Genomic DNA, 20,287 nt, shown 5'->3' with positions numbered 1-20,287 from the left:
TGGACTCTGTTTCCATTTGGATATCCTGTAATTTCTGTGATAATCATCTCATCTGTGCCTGGAAAAAGATATTTTCAAACTATTTGCTTAGATAATTCATCTCAACTTGAACTGTTTACTGTTTGTCTTTATAAGGGGAAATGTAAAGTCCATGAGACCCACCAGAATTATGTAAACCAGGCAGCCATCACTAGGTTAGTAAAGAACCAGGGTTTATACCAGTACTGACTATGAACTGCCCAGGAACTGCTGGAGGCCACCAGAAAGTGGTGCTGAACAGTGCTGATCCAATTGGCGGCTGTGGTATCCCCCAGGGATCAGTGCTGGGCCCAGTTCTGTTTAATATCTTCATTGATGATTTAGATGAAGAGATTGAGTCCACCATTAGCAAATTCACAGGTGACACTAACTTGGGGAGGAGTGTGGATCAGCTGGAAGGCAGGAGGGCTCTGCAGAGGGACCTGGACAGACTGGAGAGTTGGGCTGATTCCAACGGGATGAGGTTCAACACAGCCAAGTGCCGGGTCCTGCACTTTGGCCACAACAACCCCATGGGGAGCTCCAGGCTGGGCACAGAGTGGCTGAGAGCAGCCAGGCAGAAAGGGACCTGGGAGTCTGGATTGGCAGGAAGCTGAACATGAGCCAGCAGTGTGCCCAGGTGGCCAAGAAGGCCAATGGCATCCTGGCCTGGATCAGGAACAGCGTCGCCAGCAGGTCCAGGGAAGGGATTCTGCCCCTGTACTCAGCGTTGGTGAGGCCACACCTCGAGTCCTGTGTCCAGTTCTGGGCCCCCCAGTTTAGGAAGGAGATTGAGGACCTGGAGCAGGTCCAAAGGAGGGCAACCAGGCTGGTGAAGGGACTCGAGCACAGATCCTATGAGGAGAGACTGAGGGAGCTGGGGCTGTTCCGCCTGGAGAAGAGGAGGCTCAGGGGAGACCTCATCACTCTCTACAACTCCCTGAAAGGAGGTTGGAGCCAGGGGGGGATCGGGCTCTTCTCCCAGGCAGCTGCCAGTAAGACAAGAAGGAATGGACTTAAGCTCTGCCAGGGGAAGTTTATGTTGGATATTAGGAAGAAATTCTTTACATAGAAGGTGATCAGGCATTGGAATGGGCTGCCCAGGGTGGTGGCGGGTTCTCTGTCCCTGGAGGTTTTAATGAAGAGACTTAATAACCACAGTGGTAGTGGATTAAGGGTTGGACTTGATGTTCTCAGGTTTCCAACCTGGATGATTCTGTGTGAAAATCAGAGAGGTCTCCACACTCATGTTTTGAATTACATTCCAAAAGCTTGGATAGCTTGTTCTTAATCACAGAGTTGGAGAAGTTATATGCTCGTCTCAGTCTGCAAAATTAAATGAATATCCATGGCTGTCTTCAAAAGATGCTTCCAGGGGCTTCTGCTGGCAGTCTTGTGACTGTTGTGTCCCAGGAACTCAGAGGTTCTTTTAGTGCACAGAGCTACTCTGTTTTGTTAGAGAAAGTGGCAAAGAGAGAAGCTGACAATGTGGAATGATTCAGGCATTTGAAAGCAGACTGGGCAGAATTTTGAAGTGGCTGTGGGAGGGAAGTGAGACCAAGAACATAAGGGTTTGATTCAGCACTTAGGCTCTTTGTACACTGCATGAAACAGAACAATGACATGAAGAAAAACTGCAGAGAAAATAAAGTAACAAACTTTGTAGAAAGTTTTTAGTCAGTATGGTGGTTGCAATTAATTCACAGTTTCTTTTCAGGAATTTAGATTCTCAGAGTATACATTCTGGTAATTCGTATAAGATAGAATTTATGTCTCTGGGTTGCCATCCTTACTAACCAGTGAGGACTTTAAAATGTAGGGCTGCTCCTGCAATTATTATAGTAATCATCATTACTGCAATCTGAAAGTCTGGACACTAATATGTGTGGTTCTGGTGACAAAGAGAAAAGGTAGTTTCTCTGAATCACAGATACCCTTTGCATTTGTACATTTTTAATATATAAAAAGTGGGAGAACATGAGAAAATAAAAATTCCCTGTTTGCTTCCTGGATTAGTAGGCATGTCATGTGTTTTCATTTCTGAAGCAGCTTTGGGCTTGGACAAGAAATAAAAATAAAAACCGAGACTATGAGTAATACTTCTCTTAACATTAAGTTCATGAATTGGAGAGGGAACCATACAAACATATTCCTTTTAAACGTACTGCTGTGTCACTACAGATTATTGCTAGCTGTTGATCATTCTTAACTTCCTATGTGTGTGTGTGTAAGGACATCAATGCATTTCTTCCTTGTGTTTGTGTATCCAGAATATTAGCCCTTAAGGGGGAAGGGGAGTCCAGCATGGCTGTCTTCAACAAAATGTTTCTATTTTGTCAATGTTTCATGTGAGTAGAGAAAACTCTTTAGTCCTGAACTAAAGAACTACCCAAGAAAACAAATTAATACAAGCAGGGAAAATAAACATACCGTGTTTTATTTCTCTATAGATAGCTAATTCTTTCACTGTGAAATAAATTCTTCCTAGTCCAAAAGGATAACCTACTTAAGTGGGGAGATATCCAAAGTTTACCATGGATCAATACAAAATACCTCTAATGCAACCATTTGATCATCTGTGCACTTGCATCCACAGGGTGCCAAGCTGAGGGTATCACATTCTGTCCTCTGTTATTTCTACAGTGGGACACAAATATCACAGCTCAGCAAATTTCTCACAGAGAAAAAGGTGAACCAGCTAACTGGGTAGACTGTCAGAGAGAACTGTAGCACTGAACAGGATATATTCAGCCAGAGGGTAGAGGTATCTCAAAAATGAAGGTGTTCTCTGCATTATTTTCACTAGGTTTTTAAGTTGCACATTTAAACAATTATTTATTTTCCACACTTATTAAAATAGGAAGTGTACACTGATCTGTAATGAGACATACATGGTTGTAATTGGTAAATCATTTGCACCTGTGTAAAGTGAATGCCAAATGGAGCAGCTTTATGCTTGCTTTGCAGAATGGAAATATGAATAAAAGACTGGGAAATAGATGTAATCATAATGATTTTTATAATAAAAATAAGCCTCTGGGAGCAGTGATTTTAAAAACTGGTGTGCCTTAAGAAGGGCTGTCTCTTAATTTGTGCTATAATTTACTGACGCGTATGTTCCTAATGTTAAGAATCTGTTCTCCTCACCTTTTTCCTGACAAAGACAGAGAAAGAACAACTGCCTTTTGGGGCAGCAGAATTTTTAGTGCAGCCAGAAAAATGCATGATTATTTACTTTAATGGAAAAACACAGCAGGTCACTTGTTCCAAGACTCTCTTAAGCACATCAGTTTCCCCTGTGAAGAGATGAATTTCAAAGGAAAACATATTTCAGTAGGTAAGTTTAACATTTACCTTCCTGAAATTCCTCTATAGCTTGTCATATCATTCAGGTATCTTTCAACATACTAAGTGTAAAGTTCTTGAGGGTCAGATGCTCATCTTCCTGAAATGGTGCTCTTTTGTCCTGTTGGTATAATTTTTGCAATTGTTGCTCCATACCTAGAAAAGATGTACAAAACTTTCTTTGAAAACTTTAAAAACCTTGTTGTCTTCCTTTTTTTTTTTCTTTAGACATATTTGGGCAGATCAGTGGAGATATTTGATACAGAAAAAGCAATAATGCTGAAAATAGACTATGAGGGTTATCTAGTACCATATACTTTTGAAAACTAGGTAGAAAACAAAACAAACCAAAACCAAACCAAAAACCCAAAACAAAAAGAAGCCCATGATGCAACAAGCTGTGGATCAAATCCAGGAAGGAAACAAGGTCAGAGGCAAAATTCCCACTGATGCCCTTAGGCCAGGCTTTCTTCCTAAGTACTGAGTAGGCAACATGAGACATAATTCCTTCAGGTATTCCCTGCAGTAACAAAGCTGTAGTTATGGCACTGCAGGACAGGACTGGAGAGCACAGTGCTGAGACTCAGGTTAGTTGAGAACCTTAACTCAAAGTTTGATTTTATCTGCATGTCAAACAAAGGTCCACCTGTACTAAAGCTGCACCTCTGCCAGTCAATTAGGGTTAAAGAAAAGGCCTTTGCAGTCCTTTAGATTAGATTGCTTACCTTCTATTTAAGGAAACACCCAAGTAATAAAAACGTAAAATTAAAGAGTTTTTCCTTCCTTCTTGTTCCTGCTTTTTGATCCTGTATGCGAAGAACACCAGGTCCTTGTGTCTTAGAGCACCAGGCTTCAGAGAAGACACAGTTTGTTTGTAGATGAGCCTGAAGTCTACATTATTTCACTTTGGAAATTAAGATCCTCTTTGTGAGCCCTGAGCGTGAAAGCACAAAGCAAAATGTGACTCCACAATTGAGAAGTGCAAAAATTTATTTAGGAAGGAAAAATAATCTTTGTTAGGTTATTTTAAATGGGTGTGGTGGTGTTTACTTATTTTCCAATCACTATTTATCTTCAAAGATGAAAATTTCAGGGTTGAATTTATCAGCATTGTGTCTGTACTTAGGAATTCATGGTGATATCCTTTCTTTTCCAAGTAATTGTTGAGCAAGCTCCCAAGTACGTTGTTTATATTTTACAGGTGGAATATACTTCACAGGGCAGAATAACAAACATCCTTCCATTCCCATTTTAAACCTTTCAAACATAATTTTCCCACCCCTCCTGAAGCCATATGTATTCCATATCATCCAGTAGTCATTGCTTTCTACTCCTCCATATGCACCTTGCACATTCACACAAAAACAGCCTTCCAGATTGCTGTCGAACTGGACAAGTTATTTTCCCCAGCTAAAACTCTTCAATCTGTCTCCAACCAAACACTGTGCTCTCACATATAAAGCACACATTTAGGGTGATTAAGCACCATTTTTTTTATCAGCAAGACAAGCACAACCAAGCCTATTTGACTCAAATACAGAAGCATAGATTTTGTTTACACAGTTAAAAGCTTTAATCTTGCAGCTACAGATATTAGGTAGAGATAAAGGAATCCATAATGCTTAGTGCTTATGGATCCTGCTTTTCTTTTGGCCTCAACACTAACAGAATGTTGAGTTCCTGAGGGCAAGAGATGCATTCTTCCCCCTAATAACTTTGGCTCTTCATGTGACCTTTGCTTGCTAGTCTTACACAAATAGACCTCTAAAATTATTATTTCACATGTTACTACAAAATCAACATGCATCCCTGGCTCCTACCTGCAAGTTGTAGGAGTTTCAGTGAGACATGCTCAGAAAAGGACTCCTGCCCTTAATCATGATCATAAATTTGCTTTCGTATTTCTTCTATTTCACTGTGTGGAACAAGTCAGAAGACGTAGTTACCATAAAATTATGTATTTTTAAAGTAATCCTTTAGGGTGTGCCTGCCATCCTAAGAAGTGGAAATAGTGAAAATACTATGTTATGTCAAAAGAACTGATACAAAGGTGATAAGAAATTTTTATGACCATTAACTTGAAACCAGTGGTCAGGGTTTGACACCAATGATTTTGCTTTAATCCTCAAAATTGCTGATCAACCTTTCTCACCTCGTCAGCTATTTGCTTTGATGTCAAATGGGGAAACAGTTGCTTGGATGAGATAAACAAACAACTTATCATTGCAAAATTGAAGGCTGAAAAGGAAAGAGCCAAAAAGTTTTTTTACATTGTTTTCAGCCATTAGCACTTGTCTTATTTTCTAACTCCATCTTACTAATTCATTATTTGTGCTTTGTGTTGCCTTAAAAACACAAAACAATTCTTCCTGCCCTCTTTGTTGCTTGATGTTTTGTTTTTATTTTAAGCTTTGCCAAGTTCCCAGCTGTTACAAGAAAATTAAGTATACAGATAAGTTTGCTCAGGTGTTTTTGGCTGAGGAAGGTCAAGAGGATTGGGTTATAAATGTGTAAATCATTAACTGTAGTGTGTGCTCCTTTTACCGTGTGTTGCTGAGGACTGCACAGGAGAACAGAGATTAAGTATTTCCCTGTAGGCTGTAGTTGGTTTTCCTCCATGCCAGAGTTAACTCTGCCCTGGTGCAAGAAGGCATCTGATGAAGTGTTTGTTACTTCTGCTGTCACTTGAACACCGATGAAATAATAATTTAACATAGTTTTTATTTAACATAATTTTTCCATGATGGGAGTCCTTGCCTTTCCCAGAGAACAGAGCCTGGATTTAAGGTGCTATAGTATCAAATATTGTAATGGTGTCCCTTTGCCAGTTTGTTGGATATACATCCATGCTTATAACAGCAAGGAATTGAAGCACTCTGGTAGCCCATAGCCCAGCTGACTGATCCCAGAGCATTTGACACATTAATACTCCCGTTGAGTTCAGTAACATTTCTAAACTTAAACTGAAATTTGTGACTTATTAGCTGCACATTGGTGTCTATCTGAGTACATGGTAAAAAAACCAAACCACAGCAGGTCCCAGAAGTATGTTTGCAAGTGACAGGTCAAATCTGCTACTGTTCCAGTGTGGTGCCCTCTGAGGGCAGGCATTAGCTGTGTGGTAAAGACCAGGGATCCACAGCAGATCCCAGCTGGAGCAGCCCGTGACTTCTCAAACTGTGGTGGTAAGTCACTAAGTGCATTCAGACACTGTTAGCAAGGATCAGGCTCAGGATATCACTGCCAGGTCAGTATTGTAGTCAAACCTAACGAGCTCCATCCCTGAGTGGAAGAGAGGCTGAGGGCCTGTTCCTCTTCAAACATATCTGTGGATCTTGGGCTGGGGCAGCCTCTCAGTGGGGCTCTGGGGATTGAGGTGTGTCAGTCTGGCAAAACCAAGCCAAAAAGCTGGCTTGAACTGCACTGAACTGATACTGCATACATTTGTATGCCCTGACATACCCAGGGCATACAAAGCTGGATGCATGTGCTTCCTATTGCAGAGTAGTGACCACTATCAACAGCTACCACTGAAGAGAAAATTTTAGTATGCAAGATGCTTTCTTACCAGCAGCAAGATCAGTGATGAAGGAGAATGTGGAAAAGCAAGTGATGAAAGCCTATAGAAGAGGCAAAAGTCTGCCTGGCTTTGAGAAAGGATGTGTAAGAGCCAGTAGCTAGAGCCATGCTAATGTTTTGGCATCCAAATGCAGCTAGCAACCTTTGACTTGATGCCAGTTCAGCACTGGGTGTGAAACTCTTGGCAGCTTGCTTCAACTTCACAACATTTTCTGGTCTGGAGAGAGAGCACAGAGAGAGTGAGAGAGAGCAAGAGCAGAGACCTGAGTATTCAGAGGATTTTACAAGTCTTGTTTCTGTTTCTCTTTTCTACTTACAAGAAACTATTCATGCCTTTTTTGACTATAGAGGATCTAACTAGCAGGGCTCAGGTCAGGGAAACAAACCACATCCTCTATTTCTTTAAAAGTGGTATTTAGAAATATTAAACTGTATTTTGTGTTCCCTTTACACAAAAAAGTATTCCTTGTCAGGGGAAGATACTATCAGATGTGATTTTCAGGAAGTGATCTACCTTTCCAGCTTGCAACACAGAACTTCCTTGTTAAAAGACAGTATTTTTTTTCCCTCTCTCAGAAATATCAGAACAATGTCTGGACTCAGATGGTAACAAAAAAAAATCTACAGGAAGTTAAAATATAAGAATGGTTATTTAATTATTTATCCTGTGTTTGCATATCACATACACTACATCATGATGCTTAACCTGATGCTTCAGTCACATTTTAGATTCAAAGGGTGCTTTTCCAATTGAGTGGAGTAATTTTCCTTGTGCTTGCAGATGTGAGTTTACCCAAGTAAGGTGAAAATATTATATATGTATATCTAATATATGGTATAAAATCAAAATGCCTCTCGCTAATCACCTAACCCAGTTTCTAAAGGAGAAAACATATCTTTGAATTTCTGATCATTACAGATCATTACAGATTTTGCTCAGAGGTTTTTTGCCTGTTTGCTGTTTAATACAGCAGTCCTCCTCTCACTTAGAACTGTGTGTGGAAGGAGAGGGAGGGCAGGCTGTGTTCCCAGCATAGCTGCTGCGGACTCTTGCTGCAGAAAGCCCTGTTGGACATAAGAGGTGGTCTGGAAGCAGCAGCATTGGAGGAGGCAATACCCCCCCTAAGCCACTTGCATGTGAAAGAGTTCCACTGGCCCTTTTCTTCTCTGCTTGTTCTGCAGCCACATACACTGCTATCTGTGCCTGTAGCACCAGTTTTTATTGCCATCATCTTCCCTGATGAGCATCATTTGGGGAACCCCAATGCCAAGTGTGTCCGTGCTACTTCAAAGCAGTGACCCTGCAGGAGATCCTGTGGTAACTGCTACAGACCCAGCTGAGAGCAGCAGTGTATCCCATGGTCTGCCAATTCACATGCCTGTTTTTTCCCACCCTGGCTTTGAGAAGGAGGCACAGCAGCAGGGATGTTTATTTCTCCACATTGGCAAATCCTGTATACCCTGTTTTGTACTATTCACACTGTTTTGTTTCCCTGCATGTCTGGAGCAGGATTAAAAAGTAGGGCTTTTCCTTTAAGCTCTGGTGAACTTACTAAAGAGACACAGAAACTGCATCAGAAGTTTTAAGTAGTCTTTCTCACCAGTGGTCCTCTTGCCACCATAATTTCTTTTCTTAACAGAGGCACTGACACTTTGTTAGTGACAGGTCTTCTTCTGTAGCACCATCAGAGTGTGTGACATTACCTTTAGGCAACCTAGATTTTTTGTTTGCTGTCATAGATCTCTTTAAATATTGACCTCTTCAAACATTAAACATTACGGGCAAACACCCTCGCATTGATGATGCAGTGGTTGCAAAATAAATTACTGTTTAAACCATGGAATGTGCAACATGACAATTCAGAGCAGCTGTCAGGGCCACCTCCAGCTACCTTCTGGAAAGCACTCTTACCAGCTGCAATATTGGTGTTAACTGTGCTATTAGATCTGTTTCAGGGAGCATTATTGTCAAATAAGCATTTTGATTAATTGCTTTAATGACTACAAATCAGTCCTTACTATCTGTCTGCTGATATGTGGAGTTGTTACTTTTTTTAAAAATGAAGAGTTGCTGATGTTTTGGGCACACCAGAAATTAAGTTTATGATTCAAGAGGTTTAAAACTTCAGTAGTGAGGTTACATCTTGGTAATTTCCTCTCCAAGTATAAACTCACTGGCAGCTCTTGGTTGCTGAAGTCACTTTGGCATTTGTTTCTGTTTTGCCTCAGGGAGCTTCCCTAGGCCTAGATTCAAATTGTCTCAGTCAAACACCTTGCTCAAAGAAAGAAGCACATATTCTAAGCCATTACCACCCTCTGTCTGGGTTTTTCTGCCAGATCTGCCTCCTTTTCACTACACTTGAAAAATAGGAAACAGCTGTTCTCTGGCAAGCCTCAGAAGAGTGTAAACAGTGCTGTAGTTATATGCTATACACCAGATACTTTTAACCTCAGCTGAGAAGAAATCTTTTAGCAAGAAAGTTTACCTCTAACCCAGCAAGAGGATTTTTGGCAAGGGAAGCATTCTCAGAATCATACCCAGACTCTGCACTTATTGCAGGCTGTACAACTGATGATCTGTCTTCAGGATGGAGTGAATAAGCTTGCTTCTACATTGCATTTTAGGTGAGACCAAGAGTGCAGCTTAGAAGCAAATCCAATTTCTCCCTCATAGAACATTGCAGAGAGGTCTTAAAATGTAGTATATGGATTTCCAGCAGATAAAACTAATCCAGATGTAACTGTGGAGTGATCCAACCATTAATGAGTTCTTCATTCACAGGTCAGACCAGAACCCATCTGAAGTAAAACCTACCGAAATCACCATAGTGTGGAATATGCAGTCATCAGCATCAATTGCTCTACTCTACAGTTCCACTCTTCCTCTATTACCTTGCTTATCAATACATGCATAGCCCTAATGGTCTTCTGATACTCAGTTACCATCCATTAAGTTTTCAACTGGATTATCACCTTCATTAGGTGTTTACTTAGTTGATAAATAAATGATATAATAAATATGTAAATAAAAACCACAAAGTAAAGCAAAAGAAGTGGTCTCTGGTTCCAAAGAGAAATGTCATTTCTCTCTGCTGCTTTTTCTTCTACTACTACAAAGCATGTGAGGGAAACACCAAGAGCCAGTACTTAAAGCCCTAGGCAGGGTTAAAGCAGATCTCTGCTGCTTCAGTGGATAAAACAATTTCCTATCCCAGATGAAGGTCTAGACAAAAAGTATTTTTATTTAAGCACTGACTACAGCTTCAAAACTCAAGGATAGATTTTAATGACTATAGTAAAAGTACTACACTAGGACAAACAACAGCTCTTTTCTGCTGTTCATTCCAAGGCTACAGCTTTACACACTTAGCAATGAGCATCTGGAAAGGTCTCTGATGCTGAAGTGAGAGACATGGGAAATAACATCTCCATCCCATACAGCTCCACAGAGCTTGAGCCAAAACCCTACTCTTTAGGTTTCCCTTTGGGTGCTAGGTTTTTTTGTATGTGTACCTCCTTCTATTCACGTGCATATATTCTCAGCTCAGGTAGTATTGAGAAATTACTTCTGCTTCAGATGTTCACATTTGTTTCCTCCTGTTCGAGCAATCTTGTGTTGATCTGCTTTAAGTGAAGAACATGGGTTATACCTTGTAATTTCAAGGAGATTAATCCCTGCCTATATTCTAGCTAGTGGTATTCCCATTAGCAGAAGCTGCAGGCTAGTTCTCCACCTAAAGATTCACATTTGTATCTCAAATTTCCAGATCATATTTCTAAATGAAGATTAATATGCTGAAAAAGAATCTACTTGGATGAATCATTCTATTTGGGAAAGATATCCTTCCTGGGACCTGAAGTTACTTTGATGTCTTCTCCATACACCATTTTTCAAAGGTACTGGAGTTCCATCCATCTCCTGCATTTACAGTGCTGCTAGGTCTTGTCATTTAAAGGAATTTTTTTATTTTCTCAGTGGCCGAAGAATCGCAGACCTTCCTACTAAGTGCATCTGGAGGTGGGCAGTATAGGTGCTGTAAAAGAGGTGTTCTTGAGTGTACATAAACTGGAATTTTACTGGGGCTACTTGAATTTTAAAATCTAAGTGAAAGGTTACAGTCAGCTGAACTGACCTGAAAGGCCCTGCAGATAAAAGGCATGGGTTAATTAGGCTGCAAATCTGTGCAGAATGGAATAGCTGCAGGATGTCTCTTTGAAGGGGGACTGTTGTTCTAACTTTAGGTAATTGCTGAAAACAATTTTCCTGAAAACACAATAACTCCAAAATAGTCTTTTGCTTTTCCAATGGGGATTAGCTGGTATGCAAAATATGCCAGATGACTAAACCCAAAAAAATTATATATAAGCATGAAGAAGTTGATCCTGTGAAAAAAACCAACAACTTTCCCACAAACACAAGGCCTAGGATACAAAGTCTTAGGTTTAATTTAATGAGAAAACTCCCAGACACCTCTGACCAGACTGACAGCAGGGGTGCTGCCCTTGAGTCTGCTGTATATTGGATGAGGTATTAAAAATTCTCCTGTCTCTTCTGGTGGAAGTTAAAATCCAAGACAAATGACAATAAAACCATCAGATAAATAGGCAGCTTTAGCCAAGGTACCCTGTAATCCAAACAAGTCTGCATATTCAATTTTGCAAGTGTAATTGTGCAACTCAAGATAACTACTGCACTTCTGTCCCACTGCTCTTCAGTTACACTTCACCAGCAATGTTTTCTGCTGTGCACGCTGTTGACACCATCCTGTAGAGATGAATCTGGCTTACATGCATGAAAAATATTTTCTTTGCATATGCAAGGCTTTTCTTTTCCTATTGCCTCATAAAAAACCTCCTTCTATTTCTTTGCCCCCATCACTGCTATGTGTGTGTTCAGAAAGATGTCACCGCAGCCCCAGTGGAGCCACTCAAGGAGGAAAAAGAAAACATCTTAGGAGCTGGTGAACAGTTCACCAATTTGGTTTTCTTGCTTTAAACCTATGAAGTCTTCCAATCATCATGTATTTGAAGTCAGATACAGGCTTACATGACTTGACTGAATTGCTATATTACACAGAAAAACACTTTTCATTAGCCTGACTTACCTATTGCTTTCTGCTGGTGCTACCAGAGTCAGGCTGAGCCTGTGACACCAAGCTCAACAAGCATTTAAAAAAGAAAACAACACAAACCTGATTCTTCCAGGTAAGCAAATCACTCAGCCTGGGGATTTATTGGCAGAACTTAAAATGTATTAGGTATCATTGAAAATCTGGAAACTGCTCAGTGCCTTGTTCAGTGCTCAAAAATAAACAGCATCAATGCCTTGTAAAGGGAAACTTACTCTAGAAAAGTACAACGATGACTCCAAATGCTTCATGAATGGGAATAAAAATGCAACCAATCAACCCACACAGCTTAAAAAATGCTTTTCCAAGCCACACAGCTGCACTATTGGACTGTCTGGTGGCCAGATCTCATAGCAGAAGCCTTCCTCCTCCTGACAAAGAGATTTAATTTTAAAGACTTTATATGGCCAACTTTCTAGCTGTGAAAGCTTGCTGAAGCATTTCAGTTTTGTTTTTCACACACTGTCAAAAGATTTTTTGTCTTCGCTTGTGTACTTTCGAAGGCACAACAGAAATATTTACAAAGGCACCATTCACATCAGTATTTAACCATTGATTGACAGTTCTTCTGCTTGCTGGTGAAAGCTTGATGAATTGTAGCTTTGGCTGGAAGGAGCCAACAGTGAAACTGAACACCTCTTCCTCAATCCCAGATAGCTGCAGATCTAAAAAGCCTTTTGTTGAAAGAGCACTGAGTTTCAGAAAGCCAGCCAGCAAAGGAAAAGAATTCTTTTTTCATTTCTTTCCTTTGTGCTACAAAGACCAGTTCTGACCCCTGAACATAGGAGCAAGATATTTTTACCATCCTCATCTGCATGCCATCTGACAAGAGACTGTTAGCTGCTGTCAGGTGTTTTGTTTCCTCTCGCATCAGTTCAATGTAAGACAGGAGAGTTAAAAGTGCTCACTGTTCTTATGTTAAAAATACCTATGGTAGAAAAAAAGAAAAGTTGAAGAAATAGATCTTGTGAAGTAATGACACCTTGTTTTCTGTACATATCACTGGAAACTTTGCCTTTTTAAGGCATACTTTAAAGGCTGAAAAAGTAGGTGTCTATTTTTGGTTTCACATGTTTTAACAAAAAATTCTTTCAGTGTTTTTAATCAATATTTGAACACAAGTGCCTGATAAAAGAATTTCATCAACTCTTCCAAAAAAACAGTTGCTGCTTTTACCTCTTTGTAAATTTTTTGAGCTTTCGTTTTCAGATATCTGCTTTTAAAACACTCAGCTGAGTACTGCAAGACAAACATTCTGGATTTTATCTTCCAAGTACATGGAACCAGCTTGGCATTTGCATGGCCCAAGATACTCAGAAGGGGTTTCCATATCAGAGGTGGACTTTTCCAATGCTCATATAACAATTTAAAAAAATCAGCCTATGATATAAGAATATACTGGGAAGATGGGGTCTACATCTACATTAGCATTTGAGTTGTCTCACTGATATGAGGAAAAATTCTGTAATTTAATGTTCCAGAATATTCTTACCCATCAAAAAAATGTGAAATAATTGAATCAACAGGATATCAAGCTAATTATTTTTTTAAAAGAGAGAAAGACAATAAAAATAGGAGAAAAGCAGCAAAAACAGGAGAGCTGGCTGTTCATAAATGCACATTTTCTACCCAGCAAAAAAAAATTCTCTAAGATTTTGTTCTCTGGGTGCCCCACGTTTTTGCCATACTCTTCTGAAAGAGTGTCACCTTTGTTTCAATATTCAGGTGAAAATTCTCCATTATGTGACACAGAAGACACTTTCTTGCTCTTCACATTCTTGTAAAGTTCAAAACACAGTATAGAGAAGACAACAGTGGCAATCAGGCAAAGCAAGCTTGCATCAGCTTTTCACAGAAACTGTGCTAATAAAGGAGGTGTTCTCTAGTGTTACTTCAGTAAAGCTGCTTACGTCCTCAGCACCTCAGCAGTCAGCATGTCTATGGATCTCTCTGCAACCTTGCCATCAAGCTTTCATTTGAAACTGTTGTTTCTTCTATCTGCCTTCTACTATGACCTTAAAAACTACATTTCCCCAATTACTGATTTCACTCTTGAAAAAAAAACATAGGCAATTTTTAGGCATCCCAACAAGATGTTGGGATCGCAGTAGTAGAAGAGAACTTTGAGTAGAAGGAGTGGATTTAAATAAATATTTTGTCTTCCCCTTTTGAACTTTTTCTTACATAAACTTAAACTGGAAAATATTTTAAAGAAGAACTACTTTAAATACTTTCAGAGGAAAATCAGGAAAATGATCTTGCCACAGTAAAGTGAAAGGTTTGGCTGTAGCTATGCAGCATCACTTTGGCAGGGCCTATGTGCATAAAGTACCACGAGGCTAAAAAAGATAAAAAGCAACCCCATAAAATTTCTGAAGAATTTAGAAGGAAAATTCATTCTCTGTGGATAAAAGGAAGCCTCTTCCAGGCCTACCTCCTTAAATTAATACTGCCTTAAAATCCTTTCTTTATATTTACATGTATGTACAAACACACCTGAATACTTGGATGTGTATATGGACATCAACATTCTTTCAAATTCACTTTTCTCTAAGTTTTTTTTGAAATTCAGAGTATTTCAAAACTTCACTGCCAGATTGCTGCAGGAATGGACTATTCTAACATCAGAAGCACACTGCCAAATTCAGTACAAGGGCCTTTAAAAATTTGTGGTAGACTGCACAAAATAGCTTCTGAAATGCTTACCTGGATTATTAGCATAAGGTAAGAACTGTTGCAAGCATTTGAGTATTTTAAACAGACCTATTCTGTGGTGCTTTTACCCCAGCAGTAGCTGTGGTCAGGTGAGCGAGGCTGTCTTTAGATCTTTGTTTAAACCTCCATAGTCTCTTTTTGACAATGAAATTGGTTCCCCTCTTCCTCATGTGTGTCCCAGTTCTGTATCTGGAACTACCTAAAACTTCTGTCCATATTATTGTCCTGGACAGTTTTGTTCACCTGCATTATGGGACACATAGACACATTATGTGTAGACATAAACCACCAGCTCAGCTGAACTACTTTGATTTGTTAGTATATATATGGTCTGTCAAACACTGCATTAGCTATTACCCAAAGAGCAAAACAGAGCAGAAAAATAATGCAGTGCCTCATCAAAGAGCAGTGAATGCAGTTCCTCAGAACACCATGACCTCTGGTAACTTTGAGCCAATATTGTTTCTTCTTTATCTAAGGCTTTTGTCTCAGAAACCGTGTAGTAATACTTCCTTTCCCCTAAAACTTCTCCTGATTTTATTTTCAAATGTAAGATCAGGCTACAGAATTTTCTTGCTGTGTCTTTGACTGGAATGAGAATGAGAAAAATCTGCCTCACCTTCTACTTTTTGTGCACTCTGTTGGTAGGACACTAAAATAAATGCTAAAAATATTTGTCCTGTTCTGCTGGGGCCATTCAAACTAGAATTACTTTTGGCTGTTTTCAGCTTTTTCCCATTGTGCAAGATGGTAGTTTTAAGCATGTTATTGCTAAATTAGTTTAACAGTACCTGTATAAACATAACTAGTTACACCATCTTAGCAGGTAAAACACCGTTTTTCACAAATTTCCTGGCTGGGGGGAATTTCCAATAAGAACTGACGTAATGCTTCTGCTTGTGAAACAGGCAGACAGTGTCACCCCTGTCATCCTTGGGCTGTGCTGCAAATCATATCTTTGTGTCAACAGGGTAGTGTGACCTGTCCACATCACTGATGCAAAAGAACTGGCAAGTTTGGAGAACTACACTTGGCAAAGTTAGAAGTTAGCTTTGTGACTTTCACTCAGGGTCAAATGATGGGAAGAGACATTGCACTTTAGACGAGCAAGAGAAGAGAAAAATGAGTTTAAAATGGACAGTGTTTTTTATATATCCTCTACACCTATCCACATTCTGTCAGAAGGCCAAATGCTGCAGACAGAATATGGATTGTATTGTAATCAGCAGGAAATCTATGCAAGTATACTGAAGGTCAGAATTGAACCTGATTTAAGCTCAGATCAATATAGCCACACGATTTCACCAGCTACACCTGACTGCAATAAAATAGAACTTAAGCCATCATAACACTTATTAATGCATTTCATATGTAAGTAAAGATACATAGCTTTGTATAAATGCTCTAAAATTTATAGAATTTTAAATTCTATAAATTTAAAAGTTGGTGTATATTGAACTAATGTCTTGTACAAAACGTAAAAACCCCAGCCATTGATCAGAGCTGAATTATTCTGAGGCAGTATATCTGAACAAGTAAGAGACATGCTAAGAAACCAGACATTAAAGCTGCAGAGGAAGAAGCAACTGGTGGGTGGATATAAGTCAAACATGTCACCTTCACTACAGAGCAGAAGTTTCAAGTACAGCAAGTAACCTTTGCACTTGAGTGTGGATGAGAACTGGACACTTCCAGCTGGATACAAGTGAAAAGTACACAATCTGTTCTCCAGTTCTTCTGACACTGAAGATAGGAGGAGTATTTTCCCTTTTGAGTTTCCTATTGCCTTGAATTAGCTTTGTATTGTCTGGTTCATCTGTGTACACCATGGCACAGACAGCTATGCATTCCTCATTCCAGAACATCACAATTTTCATTCCACCTCCTCATCTGTCTCTTAGGAAGATGACTTCAGGAACCTCAGGCTCTGATGGGCAGCATGAGTTAGACTCCTATGCTGTCTGCTCTGAGCAGTGCCTGGGCTGAAGCCAGGGCAGAGCAGTTTTAACTCCATTCCAGCAGAAGCCATGCAGGACACCATACCTGCTGTAGCTCTGGTTATACTTCTCTGCAGCCTGTAAAGGCAGTGAGGCAGAAACTGCTATCTAAATTTATTAATTTACTTCCTGAATAATTTTTTTTTCCTCCATAAACAGTCATATATACCATACAGATACAGAAACAGTTGGTTAGAGTTGGTTGGTTATTTACACATAGGTACAGTTGGTTACTTACGATACCCTGACCTACACTGACACTTCTCTTATTGTAATTATTTCTCATCAAAAAACCCTCAAATTTTGGTGAAAAAATCTTCCTTGTGCAGTAGGGATATACCATTCAATTTACATCCTTAGAACAGGAAAAATTACCCTCCAGAAGCATCCCACTTTGCTTCCCTGTAAATATCCGGTTTAGCTGACTTCATATATTTAGCAAGTAGATTATATTTAAAAAGTATAAAGTTAGTACAGCCAAAAAAAAGTATAAAACATTAAATAAATCTGAAGTGTTTTCATATTATGAAACTGTCCTGAAGCTTTGGCCTTCCCAAGTGAACGTGGTGATTGTGTAATACTCTGTGACATAATATGTGCTCTATTTTAAACTGTAGTATGATTTAAAATATTATACTACTAAAAGAGAAGCACTCAGATCTTAAATAAGCCAGGCTTAGAGTAAGAGCCAGAAGTAATACAACTGTCTTCCAGCTGCTACTGTGCAAAACATACCAGCAGACCCTTTCCTGTTGGCTGCTAAGGTTTATGTTACATTTAACATTGAGCTGTTTGGTAATGTGGAGCATGGTTCCACTTCCCTGCTCCATCACAGTCACATTAATGTGATGATACCTCATCAATAGGACGCAGCAATGCTGGTGTCTAGCAGGACCCTCCCAGAGACACTGAGCATTTTGTTAACACAGACAGCAGATATGGCTCTTAAATTCTCTCTTCTTGTTTCCCTTAGCCTGACACAACTTTTGACAGTTTTGGTCTTAAGCATTAAAAGGACTCCCAAGAAAAGATCTTGTTATAATCTGCTATGATCTTGGAGATAATGGCAGCTCCTAGTTCTGAAATGATAATTTATTTTTATTTCTATATCTTCCTCCTTCATTACCCCATATGTAACCACAGCACCCTATCTGTTTGATTTAAAGCAGGAAGCCTCAACCCCACCAAATATGAGGTCCCTAAGAAAAGAGGAGCCTCTAATGTGTGGGGACCTGTTAGCATTAATACAGCCTCCATGGACTAGAAGGAAGAGAGGCAAGGCAGAGAATCCTGTCAATTTGGTACATATATCTAGCAAGCCCTGAAATAAGATACAGTTTGAAGCTGTTTGAAAAGAATATAGTCGAGATACATCTTGAAGACAGAGAGAGTTGGGGTTATTCAGTCTGGAGAGGAGAAGGTTCTGAGGAGACCTTATTGTAGCCTTCAGTATCTGAAGAGTGACTACAAGAAAGCTGGGAAGGGACTTTTTAGGATGTCAGGTGGTGATAGGACAAGGGGGAATGGATTCAGACTAAAGAAGGGTAGATTTAGATTGGAATTTAGTAAGAAACTCTTCACCATGAGGGTGGTCAGACACCAGCACAGGTTGCCCAGAGAGGTGGTGGAAGCCCCATCCCTGGAAGTTTTTAAGGCCAGGCTGGACAGGGCTCTGAGCAACCTGATCAAGTGGGAGGTGTCCCTGCCCATGGCAGAGGGCTTGGAACTTAATGATCTTAAAAGTCCCTTCCAACCCTGAAAATTCTGTGACTCTATTATCTTTCATGCTGGCTGTGTTGCTTTGCCTGTGCATTTAAACCATACACTGTGCTTTGTCAGAGCTTCTCCACTTAATTAAATTCCCTATCCTAACTGTAGACCATGATACAAATGACGTAAGACAAAGTTGTGGGGAGAAACTAGGATAGAAAGTCAGGAGGAAAAAGGAGAGAAAGCAAGATAGAAAGGAAAAAAGGAGGAAAAAAAAAAAGATAGCGAGCTAATACTACATTCCCACAGACCCAAGACAGTGAAAAATAAGGTTTGAACCACATCAAGACTGTACTTTAAAATGCCTGTCTTAACTTCACTGGGCTATTACTGATCAGCATCCATCAAAGAAGACACCCTCTTAACTTGATAAAACCTTCTTCCATACTGAAAATAGAGCTGCAGACCAAACAGTGTTCTCCAGTGAGTAGTAATGCTTCTAACCAGAGTAAGAGAAAAGTGGAGAAAAAAACCCTAAACAGAAGTGGACAGGAAAAAACGTGTCTATCTGGAAAAAAGTAATTTCAGACTTGAAAACTCCTCAAGAAAGGGGCTTGAAATGGTGGAAAACAGTAAACAGATTCTTGCAAGATGAACTAACATTGTGCCTTGCAATGAAAAGTAATTGGAAAGTAAAGAAAACAAGGAGTTTGGTGCCAGAACATGACAAAAACCACCAGAGTCTCAGATTCCAGCTAGCCAAGGCACTTTTGGTGCTCTTGGAAAAACAGTCTGCCTCCTGTTCGACTCAGGAGAGCTCACAGGAATTTATAAATCCTATCTGCCTTTGCTAAGGGAGATCTAACAGGTCTAAAGAGCATTACTGTGTTGTTGCTGCCCTTCCCAACCCCACAGTAGCTCCCAATGATTACCTCACTAGGATAGAGAAAACACCACTGAATCCAGCTCTACTTCCATGGGAGTCAGTGGTACCACAAATTGTTTATTACAAAAGCCCTTGCCTGAAAAGCTTCTCTGAACTTATCTATTTTATGATTTTGCAAATCATGTGTTATTATTGCTTGTTTATTGCCTTTTTTTTTTTTCAATTTTTTTTTTCTTTTTCTTTTTTTTTTTTTTTTTTTTTTTTTGGCTGATACTACCCTTCTATAAAAGAATCCCAACTCCATCAGAAATCTTCCTGTTAGCCATCTTCTTCTGAGATGAAATCATACATGCTCCTTGTCTCCATGCAGGAAAAGGTTGTGTTATATGTGCCTGAAACTTGTCCATCTTTCTTAATTGTACAAGCTGGTCTAATGATGCTTGTAGAAAGAAGTAATATTTTCTTTTGTGTAGGTCTCTGGAGCAGTATTCTTATGAATTTATGAACTATAAAAGTGAGTTACAAGGCTCACCCCTTCACAAAGAACCCCCATGATGATCATCAACATGTCAGTTACTTTGCTCATGCTCCATCCATAAATGCATTGCCAAGGGATAAGTGCGTGGAGCTTACTGACAGATCCAGAAGAACCAGTGGTAACTTGTGAAGTGACCCAAGAAGAAATTTGAGAAGGCAGCTGGCCCGTGAGGTCCTGTGTCAGCACACAAGTAGCTAGGAAGGAATTTATGCTGAGAAGAAATACAGAGCTGCAGCATCCCAAAAGCATTTAAGAGTACAGTGGATACCCCAGAACAGTGGTCCAGGGAGTGTGCTGCAGTGTATCTCTGTCGAGGTAAAAAAGCAACAAGTCTGGATATAGTTATGATTCATGTAAATGAGATGGTGAT

The 20,287-nt window shown here is 39.7% G+C and overlaps 1 long non-coding RNA gene across 1 annotated transcript; it reads right to left on the bottom strand.

The window, feature by feature from the left end:
* Window positions 1-785: 785 nt before the first annotated feature.
* Window positions 786-4,341, bottom strand: LOC139790424 (uncharacterized). The gene is made up of 3 exons (XR_011723484.1): window positions 4,089-4,341; window positions 3,373-3,519; window positions 786-1,465 (listed from the first exon to the last, which is right to left on the bottom strand). It is a non-coding gene; the product is annotated as an uncharacterized lncRNA (long non-coding RNA).
* Between the last annotated feature and the right edge of the window lie 15,946 nt (window positions 4,342-20,287).

This window comes from Heliangelus exortis, chromosome Z, assembly GCF_036169615.1.
Source record: "Heliangelus exortis chromosome Z, bHelExo1.hap1, whole genome shotgun sequence".
Classification (NCBI taxonomy): Eukaryota; Metazoa; Chordata; class Aves; order Apodiformes; family Trochilidae; genus Heliangelus; species Heliangelus exortis.
The sequence above is the reverse complement of the archived record's forward strand: the minus strand, read 5'-3'. Positions and strand labels throughout refer to the sequence as shown.